The sequence below is a fragment of the Pinus tabuliformis genome, chromosome 8, assembly GCF_031772625.1.
Source record: "Pinus tabuliformis cultivar Carrire ecotype Pingquan chromosome 8, CPIR1, whole genome shotgun sequence".
Classification (NCBI taxonomy): Eukaryota; Viridiplantae; Streptophyta; class Pinopsida; order Pinales; family Pinaceae; genus Pinus; species Pinus tabuliformis.
This window is the reverse complement of record NC_142294.1, coordinates 1,872,528,066-1,872,548,709: the sequence shown is the minus strand read 5'-3', so window position 1 is coordinate 1,872,548,709 and position 20,644 is coordinate 1,872,528,066.

Below are 20,644 nucleotides of genomic sequence, written 5' to 3'. Positions count from 1 at the left end.
CAGATGCAAACGAGAAAAAGAAATATGAAACAAATGCGAAAGCAGTCAATACTCTATTGGGATGTATATCTCAATCGGAATTCATGAAGGTAATGCACTATAAATCTGCAAAAGAAATATGGGACAAAATTGTCACGAGCTATGAAGGAGACGAACAGGTAAAGCGTGCTAAACTTCAAACTCTCAGGATTAAGTATGAGACTCTCAGAATGTATAATGATGAAAGTGTGGCTAACTATTTCCTTAGGGTAGATGAGATTGTTAATTGCATGAAAAACTTGGGTGAAGAAATAAAAGAGGCTATTGTGGTTGAAAAGGTTTTAAGATCTTTGTCCCCCAAATTTGAATCTAAAGTGTCTGCCATAGAAGAAAAGGAAAACCTGCAAATTCTTACTATGTCTCAGCTTCACGGAATTCTAACTGCTTATGAAATGAGAAAGGGAGGTCCATCAGACAGAAGAGAAGCTGCCTTCAAGGCTTCAGGAAAAGAAGATTATTATGAAGCAAGTCACGTGCCAGAAGATGAAGAAGAAGAATCAAATTTTGTCAGAAATCTTCAAAGGGGTTCTGGAAGGTTCAGAGGTAAGTTACCTTTTAAATGTTTTTCTTGTGGAAGAGTAGCTCATTATGTTGCCAAATGTCCTCACAAAGATAAGAATGACAAGGGAAAGGAACCTGTTAAATGGAACAAGAAACAGAATGAAAAGAAGAAAAGCTATTACACTCATGAAGATAGTGATGGTCTTTCAAATAGTGACGAAGATGAACAAGGTGATAGATATAAACTTTTAATGGCTTTTGAAGATGATGACTACATGGATGCTATAGATGTAGATGGCTTTTATGAAGAAATGAATAATCTCAAAGTTTGCTTAGAAGAGAAAAGTTCTATTATTGATTCTCTACAATGTCAACTGACTGAAAAGGAAAAACATCTTGAAAAATTGGAATGTGAGATTGTTTGTCTTAGAAAGGAGATTGAGAAAACAAAAGCGATTAATCTCAAATTTGTTAAAGGATCTGAAACCTTGGATGAGATTATCAATGTGCAGTGATCTCCTCTGATCAAGACAGGTCTGGGATATAATGGAGAAACATCTCAAGCCTCTACCTCTAAAAGTTATCTTGATGCAGCAAGGAGAAGCGAGCAAAGGCCAAATAAAAGTCATCAGGAGAATCAAGGACAGTTTACCTCAAGAACAAATAAAGACCATCAAGAAATTCGGGGACAAACTTCCTTAAGGACAAACAGAAGCTGCAATCAGCCTCAGGTAAAATCTTCCCAATTTGCTCCAAGAATGAATGTGAATAGAAGCTACAATCGGTTGGATGATAGATCTGATTATCGCAGAAGTTTCTTTAATGGCCAATGCTTTTCTTGCCATAACTTCGGTCACAAAGCAACTCAATGTGTTGCCTACAAGACAATCATGACTAGAGAAGCTCAAAAGCAAGGGAGAATGACTGGAACCATGAAAAGGACTTATAACAACTTTTCGGTTCTTGAAAATGAAGTTGAATGCTCTATTTGTAATAACTTTGGTCATGAAGACTCTGAATGCAGGAGAAGGTTCCGGAAGACAACTCAGAAGGAACAAACCTCAAATGTCAGAACATGGAGAATAAAGGAACCGCAACTAGAAAGATGTGGGATAGCCTTTTATGCAGAAGGTCAAGAAAGTCTATGGTACATTGACAGCGGATGTTCGAAGCATATGACAGGGGACAAAGAAAAGCTTGAGTCATATACCGCATTAGAAAAGGGGAAGAAAGTTTCTTTTGGAAACGATATCTCTGCAGCCATAAAAGGAAAAGGTGTTGCTCCATTGAAAGAGAAGGTCAAAGCTGGAAATGTTTTGTATGTTGATGGATTGAAGCATAATCTTCTGAGTGTCAGTCAGATGTGCGATCAAGGAACAGAGGTAATATTTAGATCAAATGGATGTTGTGTTCGTGATCTTGATACAGGTAAAACAGTGATCAAAGGAAGAAGGACTCCAAATAATCTATACATATTTGAATAAAGACCAAAACAATGCTATTTTAGCAAGGATAATGAACACTAGCTATGGCATCGGAGGTTGGGGCATCTAAGCTTTTCACAAATAAGGAAATCATGCAAATATTAGGCAGTTCGTGGTCTTCCAGATATCAAAATTCCAGACAACACTATATGCAAATCTTGTCAGTTTGGAAAGCAAACCAGAACTAACTTTCCATAGAAGGAAGGATCAACCAGCATACCTCTTGAGCTAGTCCATACAGATGTATGTGGTCCATTTAGGAAAAGGACACCTCGGCGAGAAGAATATTTGATATTATTCATTGACGATTTCTCCAGGTTTGTCTGGTTAGGGCTTATGAAGCACAAAGATGAAGCATTCGAAAAATTCAAATCCTTCAAAGCCTTGGTTGAAAATGAATCAGGAAACAAAATTAAGTGCCTCAGATTTGACAGAGGTGGGGAGTTTACCTCAAACGAATTTTTCGATTTCTGTGAAGAACATGGGATAAGAAGAGAATTCTCTACAGCTAGAACTCCTCAGCAAAATGGGGTTGTGGAAAGAATGAACAGAACAATCCAACAAATGGCTCGTGCTATGCTTGATGAATCAGGTACTCCCGCAACTTTCTGGGGTGAAGCTGCACATGCTGCGGTTATTATTCTTAACAAAACAAATGTCCGAGTAAACAACACTCAAACACCTCATGAGCTCTGGAGTGGTGAGACTCCTTCGTTGAAGCACTTCAAAATCTTTGGGAGCAAATGTTATATTAAGAATACTGATGAGCAACTTGGAAAACTTGAACCAAGAGCAGATGAAGGCATTCTTCTTGGTTATTCTCCACATAGCAAAGCATACAAGTGCTACAATAAAAGACTTGGCAGAATTGTTGACAGCATTGATGTAGTGGTTGATGAGAAGGGATATATTCCTAGGCAAGTTCATCATGAAGACATTGAAGAAGATGAAGGCTACCCTCAAAGGCAGAATGATGAAGAAGAAGAACCTCAAGAAGAACCAGAGGAGCAGACAAGAATAGAAGAGAAGACTCCATCCAGATATGTTCAAAAGAATCATCCAGAATCTCGGATTGTGGGGCAGAAAGAAGCAGGAATACAAACAAGAAGAAGAATTGCAGAAGCTTCAAGCTATTTGGCATTACTCTCTTCCACTGAACCACAAAGTGTGAAAGAGGCATGCAAAGATGAATGTTGGGTCAAAGCAATGGATGAAGAACTTGAGCAGATCGAAAAGAACAACACTTGGGAATTGGTTCCTAGACCAAAAGATAAAAATGTCATAGGGACAAAATGGGTCTTCAAAAATAAATTGAATGAAAATGGAGAAGTAATTAGAAACAAGGCCAGACTTGTTTGTAAAGGGTATGCGCAGCAAGAAGGAATAGATTTTGAAGAGACCTTTGCTCCTGTTGCAAGACTTGAGGCCATCCGAATTTTCCTTGCTCTCTCAAGCTTTCAAAACTTCAAGGTATTTCAAATGGACGTGAAATCAGCCTTTCTGAATGGAGACTTAGAAGAAGAAGTATATATTGAGCAGCCAGATGGTTTCATTCTTGGGAATGATCCAAACCTTGTATGCAGATTGAAAAAGGCTCTCTATGGTCTCAAACAAGCTCCAAGGGCCTGGTACTATCGATTGGACAAATATCTTTACCAACAAGGCTTTTCAAAAGGATCAGCAGATAGCAATCTCTATATAAAAGTTGAAAATAACAAATTGCTAATACTTGTTGTTTATGTAGATGATATTATCTTTGGCAGCAATGAAGAGACTATGAGTCAAAACTTTGCCTTGGTTATGCAGAAAGAATTCGAAATGTCACTACTTGGAGAATTAACATACTTTCTTGGATTGCAAATCCAACAAAATGAAGGAGGCATCTTCTTGTCTCAAACCAAGTACCTCAAGCAGATCTTGAAGAAGTATGGCATGGAAGATTCAAAGCCAGTATGTACACCCATGGTTATAGGATGCAGCCTCAGTGCAAATGATGAATCAACAACAGTTCATCAACCAACTTATAGATCCATGATTGGGAGTTTGCTTTATTTGACAGGTACCCGACCAGACATCATGCATGCAGTCGGAATAGTTGGAAGATTTCAGGCAAATCCAAAGGAGACTCATCTTCAGGCAGTGAAGAGAATTTTCAAATATCTTCAAGGGACACAAAATTATGGCTTATGGTATCCTAGAGATACAGATCTCACACTTCATGCTTATACAGATGCAGATTGGGCCGGAAGCGTGGATGACAGGAAGATCACAAGTGGTGGTGCATTCTTTATGGGCTCCAGATTAGTATCTTGGTTCAGCAAGAAATAGAGTTCGATTGCCTTATCTACAGCTGAAGCAGAATATGTGGCTGCGGCATCTTGTTGCACACAACTTCTTTGGATGATGCAGACCTTGCAGGATTTTCAAATCACTTACACTTCACCAGTTTCTATCTTATTTGATAATACAAGTGCAATCAGCATTTCAAAGAATCCAGTCATGCACTCAAAGACCAAGCACATACCAATCAAGTACCATTTTCTTCGGGAACAAGTGCTTGAGCAGAAGGTCAAGTTGGAGTATGTTCCTTCTAAGGAACAAGTTGCTGATATTCTCACAAAACCACTGCCCAGGGAAACTTTTGAATATCTCAGACAAAAGCTGGGAGTAGTTGACGCTTCATCCTGTTGTTGAAGCTTGTCTGTTCTACAGAAAAGTTGGTATACGCAAGTTACGTAAGGGATATCCGCGTATATACGCGGATTTATGCTGGGAAAGTCGTGTATATGGTGTACGCGTGCTGTAGAAAGAATATCCATGTACATACGCTGTTTTATGCAGGAGAAGTCGTGTATATGGAGTTTTGAACAGCAAGGGCAGACTCTGGTTGGAGAAGTTCTGAGATGGGTAGGCCAGAATTCTTCAGGCACAGTTTCAGGGGGTGCAACAGGCACAAGTTCAGGGGGAACAACTTAAAGTCTCATAAATCATTGTTGGCATTTAGATGCTTTTGGTTCTAGTACACAACTGTTGTTGGTTTCAGGAGAAGGAGCTCAGAAGGAAATCTTGGTTGTTGATCTAAAATATGTTTATCAGATGCTGCTTGTGACTTTCATAAGTCTTGGTCTAGTTTTGTTGTCTCTATGTCATGTATTTTTTTGTGATATCTCTTTTATGGTGTCAAGGTCATGAAACGGCCTATGTTGGTTTCCCCACTATGCCTGTGATGAATGATGTATTATAATTTGTTGTTTCTGATGTATCCCCTCTTGGTTGGGAGTATGGATGTATGTATTGAGTCTTTTGGTGACAGGAAGGTCCCTTATGGTGTATAAGTCTTGGTTCTTTTGAAGAACATCTTTTGCAGATCTGGCCTATAGTCAGGGGGAGTGTTTAGTCAATTTAGTGTTTCTAAATTGATGTCATTAATTGTCAACCCAGGGCTCGTAAGCTGATGAAGTGAAGGTGTACTATATGTACTTAAGCAACCTCTTAGAGTTTTTTTCGTTTGGGGTGTTATTTGTGGTTGATTTATATTCCTAGGATGGAGTGATGTTTTTATGAACAGATGAGTGATAGTGTGTGTGAGGTGAATTCTAGGTGAGTGAGAGTGTGTGTAAGTGGTGTCTAACTACTTGCTGAAAAGGAAAAGCTTGAATAAAATAAATAACTTGAAAATGACTTGAAAGCAAAGAACCACTTTCTAATGGCGTTAGACACCATTCATGCTGCTGCAAATAAAAGGTAAGAAAATCACTTAAAAGACCAATGATATTGTTTATCTCTTCCTAACTCTCTGCCTCTAACACATAGTACTGTGTAAGACACGATTAGGAAGTAGCTAAAGATAAGTCTAAGAAATGATAAAGAAATGAGAAAAATCTACTTTAAAGACTAGTTATGATGTTCAGCTCTCTCTAACTCTCTGCCTCTGCCACATAGTACTGTGTAAGACACGATTAGAAAGTAGTTAAAGATTAGTCTAAAAAGAACTGAAAGCCCGCTGCCATGTATTAGTATTCTGATCTCTATAAGATAGACCATTCATATGTTAGCAGACAATCTTTGAGAAATAAAACTAAAAATCTGCTATGAAAATAAAGTAAAGGCAGCCACTTGAATCTGTCAACTAAAACTACCACTAGATATTTAAGCAAATACACAACACAAAAATCAATCCCGGGCTAAAAGAACCTGCAAAAGAACAATACTGATCAGCGTAAAATAAAGGCTGGAAATGAAATAACAAGAAAGTAAAGCAAGCTGTACATGATTCAACTAAAAGAAATGCTGAATAGAAATAAGGAAATGCTGCACATAAAATACATAAAATACTTTACAAGGCTAACATGAACAGGGGCCCTCCATTCATATCATCCAAAAGAGACTCAAGGAATTGTAGACTTCAAAACAACACTGTTTCTATTACTCCATGTGCAGAAAAATACAGTCCAGAGTGCTAGAACAACACTATAAAAACAGAGTTTTCAAATGCTCTAAAATAACAACAAGTTCATAAAATGAAACCACTAAAAAGTAACCTTCAGCGTATGCAAACGCTAGTTTTTATAGGCATCTGAAGGTCAGCCTAATGCGTACAGCAAAAACTGGAAAACTAACTAACTGTCATGCGTAATAAAGGATCAAAACACGTCATAAGTCTGCGTGGATGAGCTGGAGGTTCTGGTCGTTGTGGGCATTGAATCCAGAGTTGGATTATGTCCCCCACGGCCTGCATAAGATGGACAAGTCACCTTTTAAACTGACGTGACCCAACAGCTTACGTATCACCGTTAAGCTGCCCTTGTTTGACCGTAACTTGACCCTCGTTGACCGGAGGTACAGATGACGTGGATGGCTGAACTGATAGCACAGGAACCTCGAGCACCTTGATTCCTAAGTGCCCATGTGGCTCATTTGGCAAAATGACACGTGGAACCTTGAGTTTAACAAAAAGGCTGCGGAATCAGCAGATGGCTGCGGAATGCTTGTAAATATATCAAAATCTAAACAAAACAGTCACACATTAGCAAAATCTCTAAATCATGCTTAATGCCATCACATGTAATGATCTGGGTGAATTTATGCAGCAAAATAGAGCAAAAAGGAGAGATGAGTGAGGGAAAACTGTAGGGAATGATGGATAACCAAGTGTAAAGTAGAGACTCTACATACCCCCACTGCGAGGGTATTGCATGTCCTCATGCAATCAAAAACATGGTTCAGTCCACCTGCTGGGATGCCTCTGCTAGGACATCCAGCCTTCTCTTCTTTCTCTGTGTGGCCACATTGACCCTTGGTCTTTTCATCAAACACCTGAATTTCAGATTGATTAAAGCTCTGTTTAATTTTCTACATCTCTTCTTAAGCTTTTTGTTTTCCTTCTGCCACAGGCCCATATGAAGCATGGTGTTATCTTGAACCATCTTGTCCACATTGCTCTGTATCTTCAGTTTTTCATTTTCTTGTTTGATGTGGCGATTTAGTATCTCTAGCTCAAATATTTCCTGCTTCAGTGATTGGACTTGCTGCTCCAAGGGTTGAGCAGTGCTTGGCCCAGCAACTGCTTGTTCCAGCGTCTCCAGGTAATTATAAACTTTTTGTTGATCAGGGTCAACCTCAGGTGACCGCCTTGGGCTATGCTCATACTGAAATTCAGATCCTTGTTCAAATTCAGGCTCATGCTCAAATGGACTTTCCTCACGTGGAGGACTGGTCTCAACATACTCAGCGTGTGGAGAACTTTTCTCAAAGTCAAGTTTTGTGGCACCTTTTTGAGGTGTGCTCAAATCAATGAAGACTGACTTTTTGTTCTCTGTGGCCCCCTTTTTGTTTTGTAATCTGCTGCTCCTTCTCACGGAGGGGGTACTCTGTTTTTCTTTTTGTACTTTTTGCTTTTGTTTTTCCACTTTCTTGGAAAGGGCAGTTTCATGGAGTTGGGCCAATCTTTGTGCTAAGGGCTGAGTGTCTTCCTCACTAGAATTCTCAGGAGTGAGGTAAGTTTCTTGAGCTATGGATTTCCCTTTATCTTTCTTTTGTTTCTTCTTACTCTCTTTTCTCTTTTGAGCAATTTCTTGGGCAAGTTCTGAAAGAGTTTCTGTGATAATTCCTTGAGCTGTTTGACCAATGTCCACAGCAGGCTCAGGGTCAATCTCATGCTCAGAATGATGTACATCAGTCTCTTCTACAATCTGCTCTTGAACAGTTTCCTCTTGAACCACAATTTCCTCTTGAACAGCAGTTCCCTCTTGGTCAATAGTTTCAGGGGTAGCCTCTTTTCGTTTTCTTCTACTCTTTCTAGGTACAGAGGTTTCTCCTGCTTCTTCAAAATGGTTTCTCACAAGAAATTTCTCCCAGGTGTCTCTTTTTGCTTTCAACTGTTCCTCAACTAGCATCTTAACAAGACCATGATGGTATAGATGTGGTTCAATGTTATTTGGGTTCCTTTGGGCAATTGAACACATTTTTCTAAGACTTGAGAGTAGAAAATATGGAAGGTTGATATCATCTCCTAAGAAATGCATCATGACTTTGGCATGGTAAACATATAAAACTCCAAACCTTCCCTCACAAGTAAAGAATTTTTGCACTAATAACAGTAAAGTTGTCCATTCTTCCTTGACATAAGTAACAGGAATCCCTTTTGTAAAAATGCTGGTATCCATACCTGGGTTCTTCAAGATTTGTTTCCATTGTTGGTCTTGTACTGATCGGTTTTTAAACCATCTTTCTCCAGTTTGTGGGAGTGAAGTGGCTTGTGCTATGCTGCTCTCAGTGACTGTAAACTTCAGGTCCCCTATCTCCACTTGATTGTCTTTATCTCTGAAGGAACGTGCAAAGGCCTTCGTAACCTCTCTGTGGTAACCTTTGAACTTCTTGATGCATTGGAGCCAGTTTGCTTTTTGCAAAGCGTCTTTAACTTGAGGATATCCCTCCAGGAATTTTGAACCCTCGGGTTCTGCCCTTAAGAGTTTACCCATGGACTCTACGGCTCTGTTCTTAAAAATTTCGGAAAAGGCAGGTTACACAGCTCAACAGAGGTCTTAACACAGTGATTTCACGGCTTTGTTCTAAATCAAAAGGCTACACGGCTTCAACAGTGTTCAACAGTGGCCTTAACACCGTGAATTTACGGCTCTAATGTAACAGCCGTAACACTGATAACCTGAATTAGCAGATAGGAGGACGTAAAAACAGAGTATGGCTAAGGTAGCAGTGTAGTGAGCACAGCGGAATAAGGGAAATGAGGAAATGAAACAGCGTGAATGGAATGGAATGATACGAGCGTATGAGGGTTGCGAAATGATGGGTATAAATGGTTAGGTCCTTAGGCTTCGGTCATAGGTCTACACTTGGCTGCGTGATTATGAGTTAGAGAGACGTAGTACAGCAGTCTACGTCACTTAGGTACGAGAACCTTAATGGGAGAGCAGCCGCAATCCATTTTCAAAATCGTGATAAATCATGACCGATGAGTGGGGAGATACGTGGGTTTTTGGTCGCATGATGGATAAAAACTGGTAATCATTACATTGAATGGCAAGAAACATAACCCCGAAAAATTTGCATAACGAGATAACCGTAAGTTTAGGATTTTAGATCATACCTCAGTTCCGCGCTTGGATTACCTTTGATGATCTCCCACTAACCCTTCATTGTGTTATTGCTGTTGCATGACTCTTTCCCACTTATTGTTGATGACTTTTGAACTGTAAATTTCTTTTCAAACAGACTGTGTTTTTTTTTATGCAGGTGCAGAGAGCTGCGGAATCGTTAGATGGCTGCAGAATCTTCAGATGGCTGCGGAATCTGCAGTAGTACCCTCCGGCTGCACAAAATAACTTTAGTTGTCTAAAAAAATACTTTATTGATGGAATGAAATGTAATAAATGGATGGATGGATGGAAAGAAGTGAAGTGAAGTGAAAGTGATGAGATGGTGAATGAGGTGGATGGAATGGCAAAATGAGATGGAAGAGAGAGAGATTTTTTTTTTGGAAAACATGAGGTGTCAGGTGACCCTGATTTTCACCTCAGGTTTTCTGTATGAGACTGCCAATCAGATATTGGTTTTCAGGCTCATACATTTATTTATTTTTCCTTTTTTTTTCTTTTTTTTTTCTTTTTTTTTTCTTTTTTTTTTTGTTTTCAAGCCAAAGATTAGGCTGATGGAGGAGAAGAATCCTTCTCCACCAACCTGATTGCAGAATCTTCTTTGAACAATTTGACAAACTCTTCTTTTGAGAATGGCTTTTGATAGATTTTCAAGCGATGGCCATTCACAATAAGAGGAGTATGAAATTCATCGATAGTTCTCACTCGAACTGCTCCATTGCTAAAGACTTCATCAATCTCATATGGCCCAAGCCAATGAGTTTGAAACTTTCCTTTGAAGTCTTTGAATTTTGAATCAAACAATAGAGCCCAATCTCCTCTCTGAAACTTTCTTTCTTTGATATGACGATCATGCCATTTAGATCTTTGGTGCTGAACTAGATCGGTCCTTAGAATTGCATCTTGTCTTATTTCATCTAGCTCATTTAGCTGGTCCATTCTGTGTCTTTGGGCTTCTGAGAGGCTCATTCCCAATTGGACTGCCATCTTGAAGGTCTTGATTTGGAACTCAATGGGGAGCAGGACTTCCTTCCCATAAACAAGTTCATAGGGAGAATGCCCTGTTGTATTCCTCCATGTGGTTCGATAGGCCCATAAGGCTTCAGGAAGCCTTTCCGCCCAATATCTTCTATGAAGATGAACAGTCTTGGTGAGAATGTTTTCAAGAACTTTATTGGTAGATTCCACTTGGCCATTGGATTGCGGATGGTAGGGAGTAGATGTTCTGTGCTTGATCTTATATTCCTCCATCATCTTCTCCATCAATCTAGATGTAAACTGGCTGCCTTGATCTGTCACAATTTCCCTTGGGACACCAAAACGAGTGAAAATATCCTCAAAAAGAAATTGAACAACTGAATTTTCAGTGGCAGAAGGCAATGCTTTCGCTTCTACCCACTTAGTAACATAATCAGTACAAACCAGTATATACTTCTTTTGCTTTGATGGAGGATTAATTGGTCCAACGAAATCTAGAGCCCATTTCTCAAAGGGTTCGATGCATACCTGAGGCTGTAGTGGCATTTCATTTGAAGGAGTTGGTCTCCCAACTCTTTGGCAGCTGTCACACCTTTTAACATACTTCTTTGCACCTTTAAAGAGAGAAGGCCAATAATATCCCAAAGAAAGGATTTTATAAGCTATCCTCTTTTCCGCAAAGTGCCCGCCGCATGGTTCATCATGACATGCCTTAAGGATGTCAGGCATTTCATCTTCCCGAACACACCTTCTGATTATACAATCTGGCCCTGTTCTGAACAATTCATTAGAAATCCAAGAATAATGTGAACTCTCCTGAATGATTTTCCTTTTTTCATTAGGAAATAAGTGTAGAGGAAGCTTCCCTGTAACTAGATAATTAGCCATATCTGCATACCAAGGAGTCTTGGTAGTCACTGCAAACAAGTATTCATCTGGAAACTTATCTTCTACTGGAGAATCCTCATTAGTGTTTTGGATTCTAGACAAGAAATCAGCTACTGTGTTTTGTTTTCCAGGTCTATCTAACACAGTAATGTTGAATTCTTGCAGGAGTAAAAGCCATCTTGTAACTCTACCATTAGTGACAGGTTTGTTCATTAAATATCTTATGGCAGAGTGATCAGTATGGACAAAGGTTTCATAGTCGATTATGTAGTGTCTAAACTTATTGATCGCATGTACCATAGCTAAGAACTCTTTTTTTGTAACAGTATAATTTAACTCAGTGGGAGTCAAATTCTTACTTGTGTAATAAATGGCATAAGGGATCAAATCCTTTTGTCCCAAAACAGCTCCTAGAGCTGTATCTGAAGCATCAGTAGAGATGTGGAAAGGGAGTTTCCAATTTGGCCCCCTTAAGATGGGTGCTTCAAATATTCTAGTCTTTAAAGCTTCAAAGGCAGATTGACACTCAGGATCCCATTTAAACTCACAGTCTTTGGTAAGCAATTTAAAAAGAGGAGATGCTATCCTAGTGAAGTTTTCAATAAATCTTCTGTAATATCCAGTAAACCCAAGAAAACTTCTAACATCTTTCTGGCAATTTGGAATAGGTAACTTAGAGATGACTTCCACTTTGGATTTATCAACCTTAATTCCATCTCCTGAAATATGATGTCCTAAAATAATCCCTTCAGTAAACATCATAAAACACTTTTCATGACTTAAAGAAAGATTTGTTTCCTTACATCTTACCAGTACTTTTTCCAAATTTTCCAAAGCTTCTTCAAATGTATTACCATAAACTGTGAAATCGTCCATGTATACCTCTACACAATCATGAATCAGATCTGAAAAGATTCCTAGTACAACCCTTTGAAATGTAGCAGGTGCATTGCACAATCCAAAAGGGAGTACTCGGTAGGCAAAAGTTCCCCAAGGACAAGTGAATGTGGTTTTGTCTTGATCTTCAGGTGCTACCTGAATTTGATTGTACCCACTAAAACCATCCAAGAATGAGAAATACTTTTTACCTGCTAAAGTGTCTAGGACCTGATCAATAAAAGGTAGAGGAAAATGATCCTTTAAGGTTGCCTTGTTCAATTCTCGATAATCAATGCAAACTCTCCACTTACCATTCTTTTTGGGCACTATAACCAAGGGGGAAACCCATTGGCTGTCTGAAATGGGGTAAATGAAGTTTACCTTGAGCAATTTCTGAGGTTCTTCTTTCACGATTTCCCTAAGGTTTGGATTCATCCTTCTTTGTGGTTGCCTAATAGGTCTGTTGTTTTCTTCAATATAAATGTGATGAATACAAGTCTTAGGATCGATTCCTTTCATGTCAGTGTATTCCCATGCAAAGGCAGTGGAATGTTTTTGCAACAGTTTAGTTAATTCTTCTTGTTGTGACCTTTCCAAGTTTTTGTTAATGTTTAATGGTTTTCCTGGAAGGATTTCAACTGTAGAACTACCAAACTCTTCCATTGAGAAGAGAGACATTTGTCTAGAGGAGAGATATTCAATGTCTGCATCTATCTGAAAATGTGTAGAGTCATATTCTAAAGATACTTCAAAATTTTCTAATGTATTTAGAATTTGACTGTCTTCACTAATCTCAGAGATGGTTAGAACAGGTTGAATAGTATCTTCATCCTCTACCCATTCATCTTCTCCTATTTCTGTTATAGCTTTTGCTGGGGGATACAAGTTGAATTTCTTGGTGGAATTACCATCTGATATATACATGTCCCCAGACCTACAGCTTATGAAAGCATCAGCTGTGGCCAGCCAAGGTCTTCCTAAAATAAGAGGATGCCCTCCTAGATTATTCTTGGGAGTTAAAATCATAAAATCAACCGGATATTCCCAAGAATCTAGAGAGACTGGAATATCTTCCAATACACCATCAGGTTTAATGATTGATCTATCTGCAAGCTGCAGCAAAGTAGGTGTAAAGAGAAGATTAGGAAGCTTTAACTGATCCATGGTCAGTCTACTCATGATGTTGATCACAGCTCCTAAGTCAATCAGAGTATTTGGGATTTCAACCCCATTAATATGAGTTTTGACAATAGGGCTACCGGGATCCACATATTTTTGCATGGTAATCTTACCCATCATAATGTCTGCAATTTTTCCAACTAGGTGTATCCTTTTGGTATCTCTGGTTCTTTTTCCTGTTTTCTTTAAACTCAACTCCTTTATTGTCTTTGCTAGAATGGGAATTTCCTTAATGGCTTGTAACAAGGGGATCTTGATACATACATTCTTCAATTCATCTAGGAAGCTATAGTCAGGCACCCATATCTGCTTTTCCACTCCTTTGTCGATTTGTAGTCTTTTAGGGAAAGGAGGTGTAGCTACAAGTGTAGGTTGCTCAACTATGGGAGTTGTAGAGGTTGATTCTTTTTCTTTTTCTTTTTGGATATTTTGGTTTTGAATTGATACTTCAGAACCTTTATTGACTTTGAGAGATTCCTCCTCAGAAATGCTTGGTTGTGGAATACTTGTAGAAGGTTGATCTAAGATTCTACCTGATCTGAGTTGTACTTCATTCAGAGGAACAACCATATAGGTAGGGAATGGTTGACCTTCCATCATGTAAGCATTTTGAGGGTTCCTATTATTTGGATTTGGTAATGGCTGAGAGGGAAGTTGATTCGATTTCTGCTGGGATTGAAGCGAGAGTTGAGAATTTTGATTTTGTGGAGGAGGTTGTTGTTGTTGAGGGTATGTCAATGATAGTTGTTGACCTTGGTTTGGAAGTTGTGGAGCTTGCTGATTCTGAAATGATGGAGGATATTGATAGAATTGAGCAAATCTCCCATAAGGATTTTGCATGCTTTGCATCCATGCTTGGAAAGCATTTTGAGGTTGAGGCCAAGGTTGTTGCCAAGGATTCCAATTTGGTTGGGATTGAGAATTCATAGAGTTGTTAAACCCTTGATTCTGTTGCCCTTGCCAAGGTCTCCTTGCAATGAAACAGAGAGATTCAAGTGTACTTGGATCCTCTTGAAAGACTGCTTTGAGGCTAGGGATTGAAGGACAATCCTTAGTCTCATGAGTTTCTGAGCAAATTACACATGTTTCTACAACGTGTGCATCTAAGGGACATTCCCTTAAAGCATGCTTTTTTCTACATTTCGGGCAAAAGATAGCCAAAGCCTCAGCTTCTACTTGTTGTTTATTGTGAATCTTAAGGGTATCAAGTTGTTCACTAAGACTCCCTAAGATGTCAGTTTTAAATTCATCAAGCATATTGCCGATTTCAGCCCTACTCACTGATCCTATTGCAGATTTATTTGCCCTAAGGAGAGAAGGATCTCTAGGCCCTTTTTGAGTTTTTGATTTGCCTCTCGAGAGATGGATACAGAGTTCTGCTATATCATTGAGTGAAAGTTGAGAAATATCCCCTTTCCCCATCATGTTTAGGATATCTATCCATTCATCTCTAATGGCTTTTAATAAGAGGGCTTTTAAGGTCTCTTCATCCAAGGTATTCATTTTTGCTCTTTTTAAGTTATACTGAAATCTTTCAAGTAAATCTTCTAAGCTCTCATCTTCTCTTTGCATCATTTTAAAAACCTCGTCCTTGTGATTAGTAGGCATACAATAGTCCAAATACCTATCCAAAAATGTCTGTTTCATTTCATCCCAAGTCCTAATTGATTGAGTGAGTAACCCCATGAACCATTTCAAGGCTTGATCCTTCAGTGTTGAGGGGAACAATTTTAATTTCTGGGAGTCATCCAGGTAGTCATAAGTTCGACACACCACTTCGAACTCAAACAAAAATGTTTCAGGGTCCTCAGTCCTTAACCCATGGAAATTTGGGAGGACAGATGGTGATATGTTCTTCATAGTAGCTCGGGAATCCTCATTAACAATGGGAAACCCAAATGAATTATCCCCATCTCTATTTCCTCCTCCAAGGGGACCTCTACCTCCATTATTATTGTTATTGTTGTTTCCTCCTCCTCCTCTACCTCTACCTCTACCACCTCCTTCTTCCTCGGCCATAATGGTTCTCCTAGGGATTTCAAAATCTTCTGGTTCCTCTACAAAAGGTGAATGAGAAGAGATTTCTCCTTCTTCTTCAGATGATTCCAGTTCCTCAATGACAATTGGTCTTCCTGTAGGAGAAAGAGAAGAGTCTCTTCCTAGTTCAAACTCAATAGAAGGTGTAGGAGAGTCAACTCTTGGCTCTTGAATTCCAGGAGTGTTGGTTGGAGATAAGGGAGGGGTCTCTTTTCTTTCCCTTGAAGCAGATGGGCTTGTAAAAACTGAACTTCGAGCTCTAGCTAAAAACCTTCCTTTAGAATCTCTAGCTCTATGCATGTCATTTTTTATTTTTTCTTCAAGTCAAGTTAATAGTTCTTTTTCTGATCTTCCAGTTCACTCTAGGTGCAAGAAGAGAGCATACTCAAGAAACTATCAAATCAATAACTTTCTCTTTTCTGATCCTCCAGATCACCTTGCAGTGCAAGAGGAGAGCATACTTCGATAGGTTATCAACTTCTTTCCTTGAAATTTTTTATGTTTTTTTTTTTTTAAGAATATGGCTACTTAATTTCACCTCCCCGGCAACGGCGCCAAAATGTTTAGTCAATTTAGTGTTTCTAAATTGATGTCATTAATTGTCAACCCGGGGCTCGTAAGCTGATGAAGTGAAGGTGTACTATATGTACTTAAGCAACCTCTTAGAGTTTTTGTCGTTTGGGGTGTTATTTGTGGTTGATTTATATTCCTAGGATGGAGTGATGTTTTTATGAACAGATGAGTGATAGTGTGTGTGAGGTGAATTCTAGGTGAGTGAGAGTGTGCGTAAGTGGTGTCTAACTACTTGCTGAAAAGGAAAAGCTTGAATAAAATAAATAACTTGAAAATGACTTGAAAGCAAAGAACCACTTTCTAATGGCGTTAGACACCATTCATGCTGCTGCAAATAAAAGGTAAGAAAATCACTTAAAAGACCAATGATATTGTTTATCTCTTCCTAACTCTCTGCTTCTAACACATAGTACTGTGTAAGACACGATTAGGAAGTAGCTAAAGATAAGTCTAAGAAATGATAAAGAAATGAGAAAAATCTACTTTAAAGACTAGTTATGATGTTCAGCTCTCTCTAACTCTCTGCCTCTGCCACATAGTACTGTGTAAGACACGATTAGAAAGTAGTTAAAGATTAGTCTAAAAAGCAATCAAAGCCCGCTGCCATGTATTAGTATTCTGATCTCTATAAGATAGACAATTTATGATAAAGGGACCATTCATATGTTAGCAGACAATCTTTGAGAAATAAAACTAAAAATCTGCTATGAAAATAAAGTAAAGGCAGCCACTTGAATCTGTCAACTAAAACTACCACTAGATATTTAAGCAAATACACAACACAAAAATCAATCCCGGGCTAAAAGAACCTGCAAAACAACAATACTGATCAGCGTAAAATAAAGGCTGGAAATGAAATAACAAGAAACTAAAGCAAGCTGTACATGATTCAACTAAAAGAAATGCTGAATACAAATAAGGAAACGCTGCACATAAAATACATAAAATACTTTACAAGGCTAACATGAACAGGGGCCCTCCATTCATATCATCCAAAAGAGACTCAAGGAATTGTAGACTTCAAAACAACATTGTTTCTATTACTCCATGTGCAGAAAAATACAGTCCAGAGTGCTAGAACAGCACTATAAAAACAGAGTTTTCAAATGCTCTAAAATAACAACAAGTTCATAAAATGCAACCACTAAAAAGTAACCTTCAGCGTATGCAAACACTAGTTTTTATAAGCATCTGAAGGTCAGCCTAATGCGTACAGCAAAAACTGGAAAACTAACTAACTGTCATGCGTAATAAAGGATCAAAACACGTCATAAGTCTGCGTGGATGAGCTGGAGGTTCTGGTCGTTGTGGGCATTGAATCCAGAGTTGGATTATGTCCCCCACGGCCTGCATAAGACGGACAAGTCACCTTTTAAACTGACGTGACCCAACAGCTTACGTATCACCGTTAAGCTGCCCTTGTTTGACCGTAACTTGACCCTCGTTGACCGGAGGTACAGATGATGTGGATGGCTGAACTGATAGCACAGGAACCTCGAGCACCTTGATTCCTAAGTGCCCATGTGGCTCATTTGGCAAAATGACACGTGGAACCTTGAGTTTAACAAAAAGGCTGCGGGATCAGCAGATGGCTGCGGAATGCCTGTAAATATATCAAAATCTAAACAAAACAGTCACACATTAGCAAAATCCCTAAATCATGCTTAATGCCATCACATGTAATGATCTGGGTGAATTTATGCAGCAAAATAGAGAAAAAAGGAGAGATGAGTGAGGGAAAACTGTAGGGAATGATGGATAACCAAGTGTAAAGTAGAGACTCTACAGGGAGCATGTTTCAGCACAGCCAAACAGAGATATCAACATGTACTCAGGGGGAGCACAACCCTTTTCCCTTGATGACAAAGGGGGAGAATGATTCTAAGGATCTTGGGGTTGCCATCAAGTCCAAAAGGGGAGATTGTTGGCATTTTGGCACAGGTGTGGCACTACGATCCAGGTGTTGTCCTTGATGGCAAATATCTTTGATGACAGATCTCAGTCCAGACTACAAGTGTGAAGAGAAATTTCATATACGCAGGTTCATTAAAGCCCAAGTTGCGTATACACGCATGTACTCTATATATTAAGTCGCGGATACGCTGGTTCGCTATATACGAAGTCGCGTATACACGCAGCTACATGAACAGAAAAGTGCGTACATGTCGAGAAGCTTCCCTTTGATCCATGGTAGTTAGTCCTCGGTACTTGAACCTATGTCTTTGGACCAAAGTATCTCGGCGGACGTGTTGATCCCTAGTTTTGAAGTTGATGGTATTGGATTTCTATGGTTTTGGCTCTTGGTATTGAGCAAGGCCTAAGGCTATATAAGGAGAAGAAGATCATTAGGCAAGTACAATTGAAAAGTCTTGAATATCTGAAAAAGAAAGATATCTGGCATGCAGGTTCTGGCTTGCTTGATCTAAGCTAAGGAGAGATCACACTGGTTGATGGAATACTAGATCTAAGGGCAGATCGGGATCTAATGGTTTGAAATGCACTATTATGATATGGTTGATTATGCGTATTTCTAGATCTGCATACTGACGCAATGTTATGTTCTAGGTCTAACTGATGTCTGGTACAACTACAAGTTAAGAGAATTTATTTTTAGATCTGTATGCAGGTTGTCTTCGGTAAAAGCGCGTGTATACGTGGGTTTCTCTCATTGAAGTAGCGTATATCTTTTGAAGTTTGATTTTTTGGGTTGCAGTTGGGTCTGACTGTTATTGCAGAGTTCTGTAGTCTGCTCTGTATTCTGGTGACTGGGTTTGACAGGGTTTCAGTGGTTCAGTGATTCAAAGGTTGATGATGCTAGTATTGATTGTTTTATGCTTCAATGATGAAAGTTGAATGAATTGTGGTCTTCAGATTGTAATGTTGTGCTTCAGGAATATCCAGTCTGAAAATGTATGAAAAGTGGTACCTGAAGGAAAGAAGATTGTAGAACAGCACCTACGTACTAGTATCTTAGCTAGTACAAGAGCAAAGGGGGTTGGAGCTCCCTTCCAAGGAAGTTTGGAGAACGAGAGAAGGTTGAAGCCTTCAGCAGGTTGTAGCCTGCGTACTGGTATAAGGCTGCACCAGTACAAAATATTGTAAACTGAAGTTTCATATTAAAGAAAGATAGAGACGACTTGCAGCAGGTGGTTTTCACCAACATTGGGTTTCCACCTTATATCATGGTGTTCATGTGTGTGTTTTCTGTGTGATGATCTGTTCTGTTATACTGCACCTGTTTTACTATCATGGTTAATAATTTCCTGATGCATTTACTGAAGATAAGCTACTGAATCATAAGTTTTCTTGTTATACACGGGTTGCTTTAGACACAGTCGCGTGTACACGCTGTTTCACTTAACTGAAGTAGCGTATATGTTTCTGAGCATAAAATGAAAAAGTTTTTCTGATAATACTGATTCACCCCCCCTATCAGTATTATTTCCAACAGGTATCCCACAATCTATCATCTCAAATCGGGACAACAAGTTCCTCAGTACATTTTCGTCTAGTCTCTGGTCGATGTTGGACACCAAGCTCACTATGTCCACAACTTTCCATCCCCAATCTGATGGCCAGATGGAGGTCATCAACAGGATGATCATACACATTCTGCACATGTACAATTCAAAGCATCCACACACATGGGATGAGAGCCTCTCCTATGTCCAACAAAACTATAACCAGGATCTCCACAGCTCGACTGGCCACAACCCTTTTTGGGTGGGCTTGGGATTCAATACCATTTGCAATGACTCAGGAAGATTCGGCTCATGTCCAGTCAGAATACGATAAGGCAAAAAAATTCATTGAGAACATCCAACATATCCGCCAGCAGGTCCATGAAATTCTAGAGAAATCAAATGCCAAGTACAAGTAGCGACATGATCAACATCGGGTGCCACACGAGTTTCAGGTGGGCGACAAAGTCTGGTTGCATTTGAAGAAGGAACGCTTTACCAGAACCTATCAGAAACTCAGACCACTCTAATATGGTCCTTACACCATTACCAAGGTCATGGGAGATAATGCATTTGAGATCAACATTCCCCCATTCCTTGGCCTGCACCTAGTGTTCAATGTGGATTGCCTTTGACCATACTTCCCACCATTGCTCGACACATCAGAAATTGCAGAACAAATCACACCTACAGAGTTAAATTCAGATTGCATGGAACAAGCCACAATTGATCGGATCATGGATAGGCAGATCAAGAACACCCGACAACAAAGGATCCAACTATATCGAGTTGTCAAAGTAGGCGAACTGCTTCACCAGGGCAAGTGGCTCACTAGGGACCAAGTTCAGTAGAAGTTTTCTCATCTCATGGAGGAACTCAATGCAATGGGGACCATTGCTTCCTAAGGGGGGAGGAATGATCCAGGTGGATATTGGTGGCCACTCGCCTATTCCACTTGGACCCCCACCATTGTTTCTTTCAGTTTTTCAATTTTCTTATTTGTAGCACAATT